This window comes from Perna viridis, chromosome 4 (assembly GCF_037379345.1).
Source record: "Perna viridis isolate PV_CMFRI_1.1 ecotype Kerala chromosome 4, ASM3737934v1, whole genome shotgun sequence".
NCBI classification, from domain to species: Eukaryota; Metazoa; Mollusca; class Bivalvia; order Mytilida; family Mytilidae; genus Perna; species Perna viridis.
In genome coordinates, this window is record NC_142448.1 from 46274035 (window position 1) to 46287335 (window position 13301).

The 13301-nt window shown below is 32.1% G+C and overlaps 1 pseudogene across 1 annotated transcript; it reads right to left on the minus strand.

Annotated features, from left to right (window-relative positions):
- Window positions 1-317: 317 nt before the first annotated feature.
- LOC148620289 (uncharacterized) lies at window positions 318-10726 on the minus strand (annotated as a pseudogene). The gene is made up of 6 exons (XR_015921351.1): window positions 7023-10726; window positions 6357-6490; window positions 5578-5765; window positions 4660-4957; window positions 4163-4258; window positions 318-1019 (listed from the first exon to the last, which is right to left on the minus strand). The product of XR_015921351.1 is annotated as an uncharacterized LOC148620289 (transcript).
- Between the last annotated feature and the right edge of the window lie 2575 nt (window positions 10727-13301).

Genomic DNA, 13301 nt, shown 5'->3' on the forward strand with positions numbered 1-13301 from the left:
TTTAAGAACAAACTTGCTGAAACATTTTGGTTATGAGAAGAAATTTGAGAAAACTCCACATTTGTGTTGCAATGTTTGCAGGAGTACATGTACATGTATTGAATGTCAATTATGCAGGATAGAAATATAGGTTTGAATTATCGATAAGGGCTGTTCCAGAAATAATTGTTAAGGGGGGTTGGAAGACACTTTTTATTTGATTTCCCCCATGAGGGCTCCAAAATTTAATTATCCAAAGAGCAATATTGACCACAAATCATAATCAAACATTCCAATAAGTGGTGCATTAGATTTGTTTTGACATAAAGAAGCTGGAAAACAACAATTTCATGAATATGAAGGCCACTGAAATGGTTTTCTTTGTTGTTGAGGACTATTTCAGGCATGAACTCCCAAAGGCATTTTCAATACTTGGGTGGTATGCTTACCTTGCATACAATATTAATTTATTATGTCCTTTCATTGTAAAGGCTGTTTATCTAAAAGAACAACCACCCATCATATTTTAATATAGTTGCCTTCTGATATCAGCCCTTATAATTACTTCTGGTATCCCTATATTGAAGACATACTGCAGAATATCAGTGTCACTGTCTGTTAGTTGTAGTTCTCTTTGAAACCACAATGAAATTTGAATGTATGCTAAAATAGTGTAACTATAAAGAATAATATTATCTAATACTTACAAATTAAACAATATGAAAAAATATAATGTACTTATCACACATTAATATAACTTCTTCGGTACAAAAATAATCTAAAATGCTTTTAAATGTAATGTTCAACATTATATTGTTACTGTGTTTCACATTATAAGTTGATAGCCTTTTTCCTAATTGCTTCCAACAGATCAGACCTGTTTACATTTTTTCTTGGGTCTTCCCCAACTTTACATTTTTTGATGTTCCTGCCTTTTACATATTTAAAAGGTTTCATTTCTTGAAATATTTTCAAGAGTATTTCAATGTCTTTGCTTGATGTTTTTTTATTGTCTTCTAGAAAGTCTGTGAATTCCAATTTGTTTATTCAAATTTTTTGAAACGGCAAAGCAGGGGAGTTCATAGATAGGGGAACCTAAGTCGCCTCAGATGTTAATGAAATATGGTGTACATCATCGGAACCTCTCTAATTATTTCAGAGAAAGATTAAGTGAACAAGAACAGTTCCGGATTTTTTTTATTGGTTCAGATAACTTACTACGATAGATAATTTGCATACCGACTGATTGACTATTCAAAGATAAAGTTCACTTCTTTGTTATTCAAATAGACATATAATGTAGAAACATGCTTTAAATAAGTGCAAACGCATAGACTACGTGTATTTGTGTGTGGACTTGGAAGCAATGTGGACGGAGTTACCTGCCTTTCTCGTTGCGCATCGTTTATATGAATAATATTTGTGTTAATTATGGACATTTAAATTGAGATGCTTTCTTATATGGACATTATTTTAATATTCTTTATGTTTGGATTTGTTTTGATTCTGATATCATAATGTGTTATTATCATTTGTGAAATTTAATAAAAGAAATGACACCGTTTAAAATGCTCACATTAAATTTAATGCCATGGTAAATTTCTATTCATCTTTAAACTCAATATTACGTTCTACCTATTCAATATGATCGATCATATATGAGAGGACTTTTGATTTAGTCTCGATATTGCATGTTTCCTCCTAGAGAATTCATCGTTTTCATGTGATAATTTATACCACTAATAATTGGATGACTTGGAAGGCGTGCTTTGATGTATTTTGTACATTTCAAGATACAGATTATGTACCAATTTTATACATTAAAATGATCAAAATGTGGCAACTTTACTTACATTGTAATCTTAATTAGGTCTGTAACACAATGAGGGTACAGAGACTCATCTGAAAATTAATGTTAACAAGGGATTGCAAGGTTTCAAGTAGACTTTGCAGAGGTTGCAACTATAAACAAAAAAAATCTTACATACATTTTTTGTACTTACAGCAGTTCATGATGTTAAAAACTATCCATATTAATTTTTCATACTGTACAACTTTCAGTACAGTAATATAATGTAAGTCCAGATACATGTATCTCTGATATTCGCTGTGGTATAATGCTACATTTTTATTTTTAATGTATGCATGCAACATTTGGCAATAATGAAAAATACTGTACTTTAATTAGAGAAACCTGCATGTCACTCCTGTCACACTAAAGTCACATGCGCAGGCGATAATGATACCCAAATTAGCCTCTGTTGACTACATGGTTTTCAGGACTTTTGCAAAATTTGTGTTCACAGCACAGAGTTACATATAAATCCTTGTTCACAGTAATGGTTAAGTTTAAATTTAAAAGTATGGCTTAATTGGACTGTCCATTGTGTTGGCTTAATGTGTAAACACAAGTGGAAAAAAAGAGATAGACACGTTAATGCATACTGTATATGCATGTACAAATGTATATAGTAAATGTACCCAATATCAGAATAATGAAAGTTCCACTGGGCTTTGTCACATACAAGAAACAAGAACATACATTCAATTTTCTTTTATTATACATGTGCAGTGTATCACATTTTACCACAATATGTCTTAAAGCAGATACCGAAAACTTTTACAACTGTATTGTTTTACATTTTTATATTGTCAGTCTTGGACAGATACTTTCCCCTGGAAATAGGTAAATACATGTACTATTTAATCTGCGCCTTCCTCATGCTCAAAATATAATGTGTTGATTCTCCCATACTAAACATTTACTGAATTTAAGTCATTGTGTGCCCAATATGCTGTTGAAATGGGTCAAATCAGTTCAATAATTGACATGCAAGTCATGTTTCCTCCTGCTTCATGTACATGTGCATTGTCTATTAATTCAATTCACACTGCTTAGGATGCTGAAAATTAAAACAAACCAATATTATTATACATGTAATACATATCAAAATTGAAAGCTTTTCATAATTGTAAGCTTATAATATCTATAAAAGATTATAAATTGCATGTACAATGTACTTGTACTATTTTGTAAAGACCTGATTGAAAAGGATGGTAACAGCTGTGATACTGCACTTGATTGTGTTTTATAATGCAGTTTCAGTATGTATTCAATACATTGTTAAGTAGAAAATACATGTTTAATGACAGTACCCTGGTGGACTCATGTCATATTTAACAATGAGTAGGAGGTTCGATTCCTCTTGTTCTGTAAATCATTGTAAAATTGAATGGTAAAATGAAATCAATTAAAATAAAAAAGGAACAACCATTTGATCTCTATTGGAAGAGCTACATTTGTAAACTCTATCCTGCCTTAATATTTTGAAAAAAAGGTCCTGCCTTCATTATTTTTATTAGGACAATCATTGATCCTGTTTTTTTTTGTTTGTTTCATAAATTGAATATTTCAATGTTTCTTTTTTATTTCATATTTAAGCCTACCTCCCCCACAAAAAACACACACACACATACACATACATGTAAAGTGCAAATGATACAATGTATTACTAACTGACTTACTGTTGTCTGTTATTTTGGTTCGTGGTACTGTAGTTCTAAGCATCTTTTTAATACTGTAATTAAGACAACTTGACTGGTAATATGTTTGAAACAAACGTACATTTTGTTAAAGAAGGTTAATTTCATAATACAGCCTTTTAACTGTATATGATTAAATTTCTATCTTAGTAACTGCATCAATATTAAGCAAATTAATATCATACATTATGTATTTCAATGGGCGGTTCCTAAAAACACACATAAGAAATGGCGGACTAGCAAAATATGAACAACAAACTAGACATGTGTAGAATGAGCTGTAAATGTGAGCTAGATCAATAAAATTTCTCTAAAATGCAAATAAATATCATAAATGATGATAAATCATTGTAAAACCTTATCATAATTATGAAAACATTAGGTTCAAATGGGCAAAATCAAGTTTATTTCATAAAACCAAGGCTCGGTTTTACCAGGACAATAATAAACATGGCTTTTCCACTTACCTGGTTAATTTCTTCTTATATCTACCGAATTTGTGTATCTCCTTATGATAAATCCAAAATTTACAACTTTCTGAATCGATATATCACAATTTCACGTAAATCTGTCCATTCGATCGCTAGAAATTACATTTTGAAAAAGTTGTGTTTAAAATCTTAAGTCATATAGAAATTTTTAACATGGCGGCAACCAGAAAATTGAGCCCCCTGGGCAAAGCAAGTGTCTGCAGCCATACATGCCCTCTGAACAGCCTTCTCAGTTTTGTTTGCACCTGAAATATTTCTTACACTTGTAATAGTGTATGATCATTATGTACATTTTATTTAGTGAATGTAGGAACATTCCCCAAAGTGATCATTCTGTATGATCTGGTTGTTTTATCTACTTTTTGTATGACTTGGTATTTTGCAATATGACATGGGATGATGTGATATGAACAAATAATTGCTGTGGTTGTTGTGTGTTATTTTCTGCAATATCTGATTGGTCGTAATTAACATTGTAACATTTCTCGTATTGTTCTAAATTACAACAGACTTCAAGTTCAATAAATCTTGTGTTAACACCTGTCTTATCAACGATTTGAGATTCAGGCAACATAATGTACAGTCAAAAATGTAGGTATCAAGATTAGCTATGTGACAAATTTTATATTCATAAATGTAAACATACCCAGCGACCTTACCAACTCTTTTTTGTTCTTGATATAATTTTCTTGTACAAGGTCTACTTCCTTATTTTTCCAGGTCTTCCACTTATATTTACAAAGGCACCTTCCAGCATTCTCACCCTTTCCATTGGTGACAGCAAGTACTCACTCTGCAGAATTGAATTCACACATTCTGTTAAGTGCTTGCTGTAAACAGAATGGCCATAAAAGAAAGAGGTGTTCTCTTTCATGTTAATGGCCATTTGTTCTAAGTTGTCTCCTTTGGCTGTGTCATTCATAATCATTATTTTCATAATCATGACGTGTGAGCATTAGCAAAGTTGCAAATAAAAATTTTTGACCTTCTTGTAGTCAATATAAAACTCTCTTTTCAAACCAGATCAAGTCTTTCAATGTAAGCTTTTCATATTTTGCATGTGTGTAGAACACCTGAAGACAGTGTGTTGCATACAGTGCTTAGTATTTTATGATCTTGAAATTAGATTCAAGGTCAAATTCCTGTTATTTCAATGACAAACTGTTGCACGGGGTGTAATCTTTTTTATCTTACAATGTGGACTCTGGATATTTGGCATGTTGGTAGATCATCCAAAGACGATGTGCCGTGTACCATGGAGAGTGGGCTATAACCTTGAACTTTTACCTCAATCATATAGCAATATGTAGTTAAAAATCAATTCAAATTATTATTTAATAATTGCATAAGCATACCATAAATTGTCTCAATTATTTAATTTAGGAGATCATCCAAAGACGATGTGCCGTGTACCATGGAGAGTGGGCTATAACCTTGAACTTTTACCTCAATCATATAGCAATATGTAGTTAAAAATCAATTCAAATTATTATTTAATAATTGCATAAGCATACCATAAATTGTCTCAATTATTTAATTTAGGAGTGCATCTCTGCCAATTTACTCTGGATTTGGGAAATCCTGAACAACATGATAAACGAGTGCTTTCAAAATTACAAGCAAAAGGTCCTCATGAGCTTTGTAATTACTTTTTACATTCCCATTCACATCAGCTCGTAAAATTATTTTAGAATGGTACAGAGTACCTTTTTGTTCTATTGACCCTTGATGGTATAGTGCTGTGTATGCTTCCTGAAAATTCTGAAAATAAGTGTTGTAAAAATTGTTTAATTAATAATTACTGCATTTTTCCTTTAAACACATATTACAATGTATGTTTAAGTAAAGACACCATTAGAATAAGAATGGTATTAGATAAGAAGGGAAATAACATTTTTTTCTTTAGTTATTGAATAATCATGATTATAAATAATTTTTTTTTGTCTTTCTATGAGGGCTTTTGATATTTGGCATGTAGATTGATCGCCTAATTTGGGCAAAGATGATGTGTCGCATTGCATGCACAATGGTTTATGACCTTGAAATTAGACCTCTAGGTCAAATTCCTGTTTTTTTTTTTTACAAATTTTTGTCCATACTGTAACTTCTTCGACAGTTATTTACTAAATGCTCTCTGTATAAAAAAATTATGATAATTCAAAATATGATGACTCGTGCCAAGAACCCATTTGGATTTAACTTGTGTGCTGAACAGTGTCTATACAGACGTCAAAACTAGGCTTTATTTTTTACTTGTGATCATATTTTAGTACTTCACTCTCTCCAATCAATTATCCTGTTACTATTAAAATGGGACAGGTTCCTATTTGTATTTATGAATACCATCAAAAGATCCTGTTTAACATGCCACATTTCGACTACAATAGTGTGCAAATGTTCAAATCTCCCTGCTGGGGTGTTTGAGAGGTGGCAAACATTTTTCATATTTTGTAGTCTTTCCCTACGACAGTAGAAATATTATCAATTATTAACCATGCAATATACTATGTAAATAAACAATTGGCAAGTGGAGAAACATATTATGACTTACAAAATATCTGAAGTATGTATTACATTTTTTGTATTGACGGCAAATTCTGATGAAAACGATTGTTTTGTCAACAGGTTACTGGTTAAAACATCTTATCAATATTTTTTAGTAAATGTATTATCATATTTACTCAACTATACAAATATAAGGTCATGATTTTATATTTTTTATATGTATACTTTGTCAACTGATCTCCACCTAAAACTACCTTGTGGGTATTAAGCTGATCTATGTTCCCTGTAGAAGAAAATGGAAGTTTGTTGTGACACCCTGATTGTTATGAATTAATGCATAAACAAGTCTTATCATTGTTATTTAACCTTAGACATGGTAGACTATGATCTAGATATATATTACTTAATGTTTCTCGATTGACAGCATTTATAAACTTTGAAGCATTGAAAATATATACAAGTACACATATTAAGTATCTATTTGAAATAAATATATATACGTACCATGTGGTTCTCTAAAGATTTTCGTTAAATGTGTTTCATACTGTTTCAAAATTTCTAAACAGTCTTCATTTTTTGCCTCATTTTTAAAAAAAAGACGGGCAGACTGTACAGTTGTGACTTTTTTGTCATTTCCTCATAGAATCTGTTGGTGAAAAGAACTACCTCAGGTTAACATATTTTCAGTAATTAAATTCCAATTATTTGTAAAGAATATGACTTTTGCACTGTTACAACATTGACTGGTCGATAAGTTGTATTGAGTTGTGAGTTCAAAATCCTGCTCTATTTTGAACCATTAAGATATTTGTTACCTGAATGAATATTATTGAAATTGTTTTACAAGGGTTCATTCCACTAAATGAAAACTAGGATTGATTTTGGCTGTAAAGACTTAAAAAGGGCATGAAAAAGGCGTTTTTCTTATATCCTTACAATAAATTGATTAACATGAATGGTTCTCATAAAAATTTTAATGAAAGGTGCCAATACCACAAACGGAAGGCTGGAATCAATTTATGGGGTTGTGCCTTGAGCCAAGTAGAATAAGAGGCCAGTAACAAGTATAATATTTTTTGATTTCGTGACAAAATTTGGAAAATTTCTAGTCTGATTTTGATTTTTTTTATTAGTAGATTCAAAATGTGCAGTATTGTTTTGTCCATAATGAACTGTAAGTTCCAATTTTTAATCTTTCAAAAATTAATATTGTGTCAAAATTTCTCTCGAAGAATAGAATTTAACTGGCTGCCCTCGGCAAAGTTTTTGTTTTTTGTTTTATACCTGTGCTTAATGTGGATTGGAATTGATAATTTCAACTACTTGAATTCATCCTTTTCTAGAAACACCCGCCGAGCTGCTCATAAACAGTCAAGTCCGGGGTAGACAAACGAGGAAAGGAAGACTATGACCCGTTGAATAAATCAGTTTTATGGTGCAGATGGATACACCATAACGATCCACGAGTTCATGATGACGACCATAAAACTTCTGTAGTGATGACTTCAATCTTGTAGAAACATAACCCTGTTCCAGAAGCCTATTTGTTAGAGTTCTAGCGCGATACAAAAAGTTTGCGTAGTTTCAACAAGCTCTGCCATAACGTATGAGTTGTGATATGAACACTCCATACGAAGTGCCGAAGGGATGTTGCCACAGATGAAAGGAAAGTTGACAATTCTGAATGAAAAGTCATCACGTTTGTTGTAAAGTTTGGTCAGTAGTTTTCCTTTACCATCGATTTCTAAGTGTATGTCAAGATACGAGGCTGACTTCACAGTGTCTGTAGTATCCTTTATCTCAAGTTCTTTTGAGTAGATGCGATGTATCAAATCCCCGAAATTAGGATTGTTTGAAGATAATACGTCATCTATATAGCGGAAACTGAGATTGAAGGATCTAGCCAAACGATTTTCTGATCTTTCTGATCAGATCAGCTATAAAGACAGCCTCGTAAGAGTGAAGGAATAGGTCAGCAAGTAAAGGAGCACAATTTGTTCCCATTGGAATGCCGACCGTTTTTGAAAAACACGTCCACCACACTGGACAAATATGTTGTCGATTAAAAATTCCAGCATTTTGTAAACATCTTCCTCTGTATATTTGGAAGATGATTTTGGAATTATTTCTTACAAGTATGAGGAATCTCTACCAAGAATTATATATTTGTATCTAGATGTACCATCTTTTTTGAAAAAACAACGATTTATAATGTTTTAAGTCGGATTTTAACTGAGTATGGGGAATAGAGGTATACAGTGTTGAAAAATCATAGGTTTTAATGCTGTTGTATTCAGATAATAGTCTTGAACTGATTGTCTCCAAAAGATCTTTCGAATTTTTCAGGATCCATATTGAATTAATACCACTACGGGAGTAACAAGTGTTGTGGTAGGATGCAGATCCTCTTTGACAGTTGTGTGTATAGAAGTTAAACGTTCTTTAAAACATACATACTAGTGGACAATTCTATAGTAGCTTGATTTTATGTAGTACATTTTTTTACAAATGGAATGCTGATTTTCTGTGAAACCAAAAAAGCAAGCTAGAAAGTGAAGAGTTTTGAAAAATTGACGACGACGGACGCCAGGTGATGGCAATAGCTCACACGGCCAGGTGAGCTAAAATAATCTAAACAATGTCCTCAGACATGAAATTTTGTATGAAATTGATCCCAACAAATTAAGCTTTTGTAAAAAATCAAAAGTAGTTGCAGTGAAATCTGTTCTCCCATTTGGGTTGATGAATGATTACGTATGTAATCTGCATCAAATTAGTCAATTAAAATTGGAAAATTGGAGATGTATAAATGACATCTCTTTGAAAAAAATGATGGAACAAAATATTAATTATACTTTGTACTAAATTACTGAGAATGTCGGGAAAGAAGAATGATAAGTTATAATGTAAATATGATACATGATGAGTACATGGTGATGACATTATGAAGATGACGGTGATGGTTGTGATGATGTTATGAAATGTCTGGCAGGACGCCTCATGCTTGAACAAAACTAAAAACATAAAACATAATATTAACAATAAATATGCACATTGTGTTAACCTTGTTTTCATTTCTTCCATTATTGAAACAAATAAATCTTTAGATGAAATATCATCTAAAGTCATGGACTTTAAAATAGAATGATAATGTAATGATTGGTTATTGGTACTGATGCTTGGTGACATGTTTTGTAACTTTGACTTGGTATTATTGTTGTCATCAACATCTTCATCATCTATTTCTTCTCCAATGACCACATCATGACTGTTAGAGACATACTCATGATCACATTTATCTTTTCCTTTTCTGGTTACCAATGTTAACATAAGTATGATCTCTAGAAATCTAGAAATACAAAGTACCCAGAAACAGTGAATTTTAATGGGCTTAAGATATATATATGTCTGAAAAATTCCCAACGATGTTAGAACTGTCAAATTTACGATGCAAATTTTTGGTCATTCCCTCCGCGGGACTTGAACTCGTACTGCTGTGACATCTATGGCAACACCGCCTGCACACAAGTCCAGCGCCCTAGACCACTCGGCCAGCTAGGCTATATAAAAATATAGCTTTCGCTGGCCGGGTCATTCCTCCTCGTAGGATTAATCTAGGGCTGTAACTTAGTACACGATGTATGGTGGTACGGGACAGTTTATTTAGATGTTAATATGTAGGATAGAGGATCAAATTAATGATGCATATACTAAGTTACAGCCCTAGATTTCTCATACCCACAGTCTGATTCTTTAGGATGATTTTCATAAATGTCTTTGTTATTTGTCTAAGAAAACCTGCAGCAAACAAATAAAAAATGAACCAAATGTATCAATAAACAATTTAAACAAACTAATAATTTATAATCAAAACTACAAATCAAATTACAAAAAAATGCTTGCTTGAAGTCTTCATGTTTAGTACTTGATTAGAAGTTTGTCAAATAGAGAAAAAACTAGCAGTCATTGTGTGACCAGAATCAGGGAACATTAGCCTTGGTATCTCTTTGTCCCAAAATATTACTTTTAGCCAAGAGCCTCCAGGTATATGGTTTTAGTAAGAATATACGTATCTTGAACCGCAGCAACATGAAAGAGAAATACATATATATTTATTACACTTTTTTTTATCTTGTTGCAACCTCTACGAAAAAAATGATTCTAACCAACTGAGTTCCCATTGCAGTAGACTGGTTCCCGATCGCAATATTCAGTATGTTACGCATATAAAAATATTAGCTACTAGCAATACACTCTCACGAGTATACGTGAGGGTGTATTGCTAGTAGCTAATACTTGGAACGTAGTCCCGGGAACCAGGATGCCATTGCAGAGGTTAGTACAAGGACGAAGGAGCTACCATCCTCTGTTTCGGACATTGTGTTTATACCCGTTCAAGCGGAAATCTCTAAAATGTGACACAAAAAAAAACACAATTCTGTTATTCCATATTCCTGATATTCATACATGTTCATTAATGTTTTATTAGTGATATAGTAAATATACAACGCGCGGGGTATTATTCTTCAAATCTCAACACTTTTTTCTTTCTTTTCTTCCTCATTTACCTTGGTTATTATTTATTTATATTTTTAGCGTTCAGAATTCATAATAACAATATTTCTTTATTGGAACCTTTTTTTTAGCACGTTTTATACCGACCCATATTTGGGTTTGTCTAAAAACAAGACGGGTATTTTCGATGATATAAAATTAAGAATTTTTAAATACATGTAGTCTAATATACATTTATTAGAAAAAAAAATAAGCTAGTAGCCGGACAAGAAGTTTTTCTTTCAAAACAATCACTATATTACAGTGTGATTGTAGACAAATAAAGACTGTGTAATTGTATTATTAGGTTTTTTCATATTTAATGTCTAAAAATTATTACATTTTAAGTATAAGTTAAAAATTTTCGTCGCTTACAAGAACAGGGTCAGAATAACATAAAATATCTATGTTTGTTGGAATGTCTGCATGTCAAACCTCGAAGCTCAATTTGAAGTTCATGTACATGTCTTTTTGGTCAAAAATACATCAAAAATATTGACAGCACTTGTCAATTTTACTGGCTTTAAATGCATGCATGTACCCACGAAATTAACTAGTTTTCTGTATTTACATTATGACTATGCCTGTCAAATAATTTTCTACCAATTTTATAACTTAATAGCTACTTATTTCAAATCCGAGTAAGTTGAATAAGTTATGTTTTGTCATAAAATGATGTACCTGTTCTGTTGTGCGGTTTTAACGTTTTAGCATGGTGTATATTTATAAAACTTCTAAATGCGGGCAAATAACAGAAATGGCCAAGTGCCGTTTAATCTATAAAGAGTAAATTCAAGGATCAATAGAAAATCCTGACATTGGAAGAAAAATGTTTAATAAATTCTTCGCTCGTGGCCATCTCAGATTATACGCATGCTTATAGTATCAACATTTCGTAAACATCTCATTCATAATTCCATGATTAAGAAGATTTTATTGTTTTCCCCACTGTATGTACATGTACCCATGATGACAATATTGCATTAATACAACATGAAAATTGATCACTTAGTCTAGGTCAAAATTACGAATACAAAGCAAAGTTCTACATTAAAACCAGACAGAAGTATGTGATTAGTGATTAATGTATTTCTTAATCTCAAGTAGTTTTTTTATTAGATATTATAAAATCAGTATCCGGGGGGAAAAGTGCATGCAAATGGAAACTTAAACTTAGGTTACGGTCTACTATACAGAAAAGTACTGGGAAAAGTCCACTATGGGAATTGTTACACTAATAACCATGCAGTCAAAAATATTTCACGATATACGGAACATCAGAGGAAATGAACAAAGAAATATTTGTTATTTAGGACGAACAAAAAACAAAAATTAAAATATTTGAACATTTTCATTGATTACCATGATATCTTCCCTACACGATTTTTAGACATACCCATACTTAATTTCTCTTCAACTATATCAAAACAAGTGCTACCTTTAAGTTATCAAAATTTGGCCTATAAGGAAACATAATTGCGATTAGGTGACTTGCGTTTCCACGGAAGAGCGTCTTCAGATCAAAGCGAAACTAACTATACAGATGCGTCGGGAAAAAAAGCTTTAAAGTTGTAAAAATCAAAAATTTGATTTTGCATTGCAATCAATTAAATGGAAAATCTATTGAGGTGCCAATAACAAGAGACAAGAGGCTCCCAGGAGCTTAAATCGCTAATCTGGTTAAAGTTGTCTTCAAAGGGCAATAAATCTAACAAGCTGTGCAATTATTCTGACTCAAGAAGACTTCGGTAGGATTTATCATTGGATCATTTCAGCGATCTGAAAGTTTCAATAACTCCAACGAGGCTTAGGTCTCACTAACCACTTCCAGGTCAAATGCCCCCCCCCCCCTATGTAGTACCAAAACCACACTGAACCTAGACATATGCATTGTAAGTGCATAATTTGTGTGTATTATGATTAAAAGTAGTAAAATTAAGCTGAGAATGTGTACTTTAAAATCATATATGTAATTAACTACAAAAGTGTATGAATATTGTTTATGTGTGAGTAATTTGACCACAGATAGATCTCATCATGCTAAACACTTATGATTGAATGTCAGAAATGGCTAAACCTAACGGTTTTGAAGATATATGCAAAAAAACTACTGTCTGACTCATATGTTCTATTTTTAGTAATAACGGCCATTTTTTTTCCTCAAAAATCCCCACGTCAGTTCTATGCAGGATTTACACAACCACATATTGTGTCCTAACCACGTACACA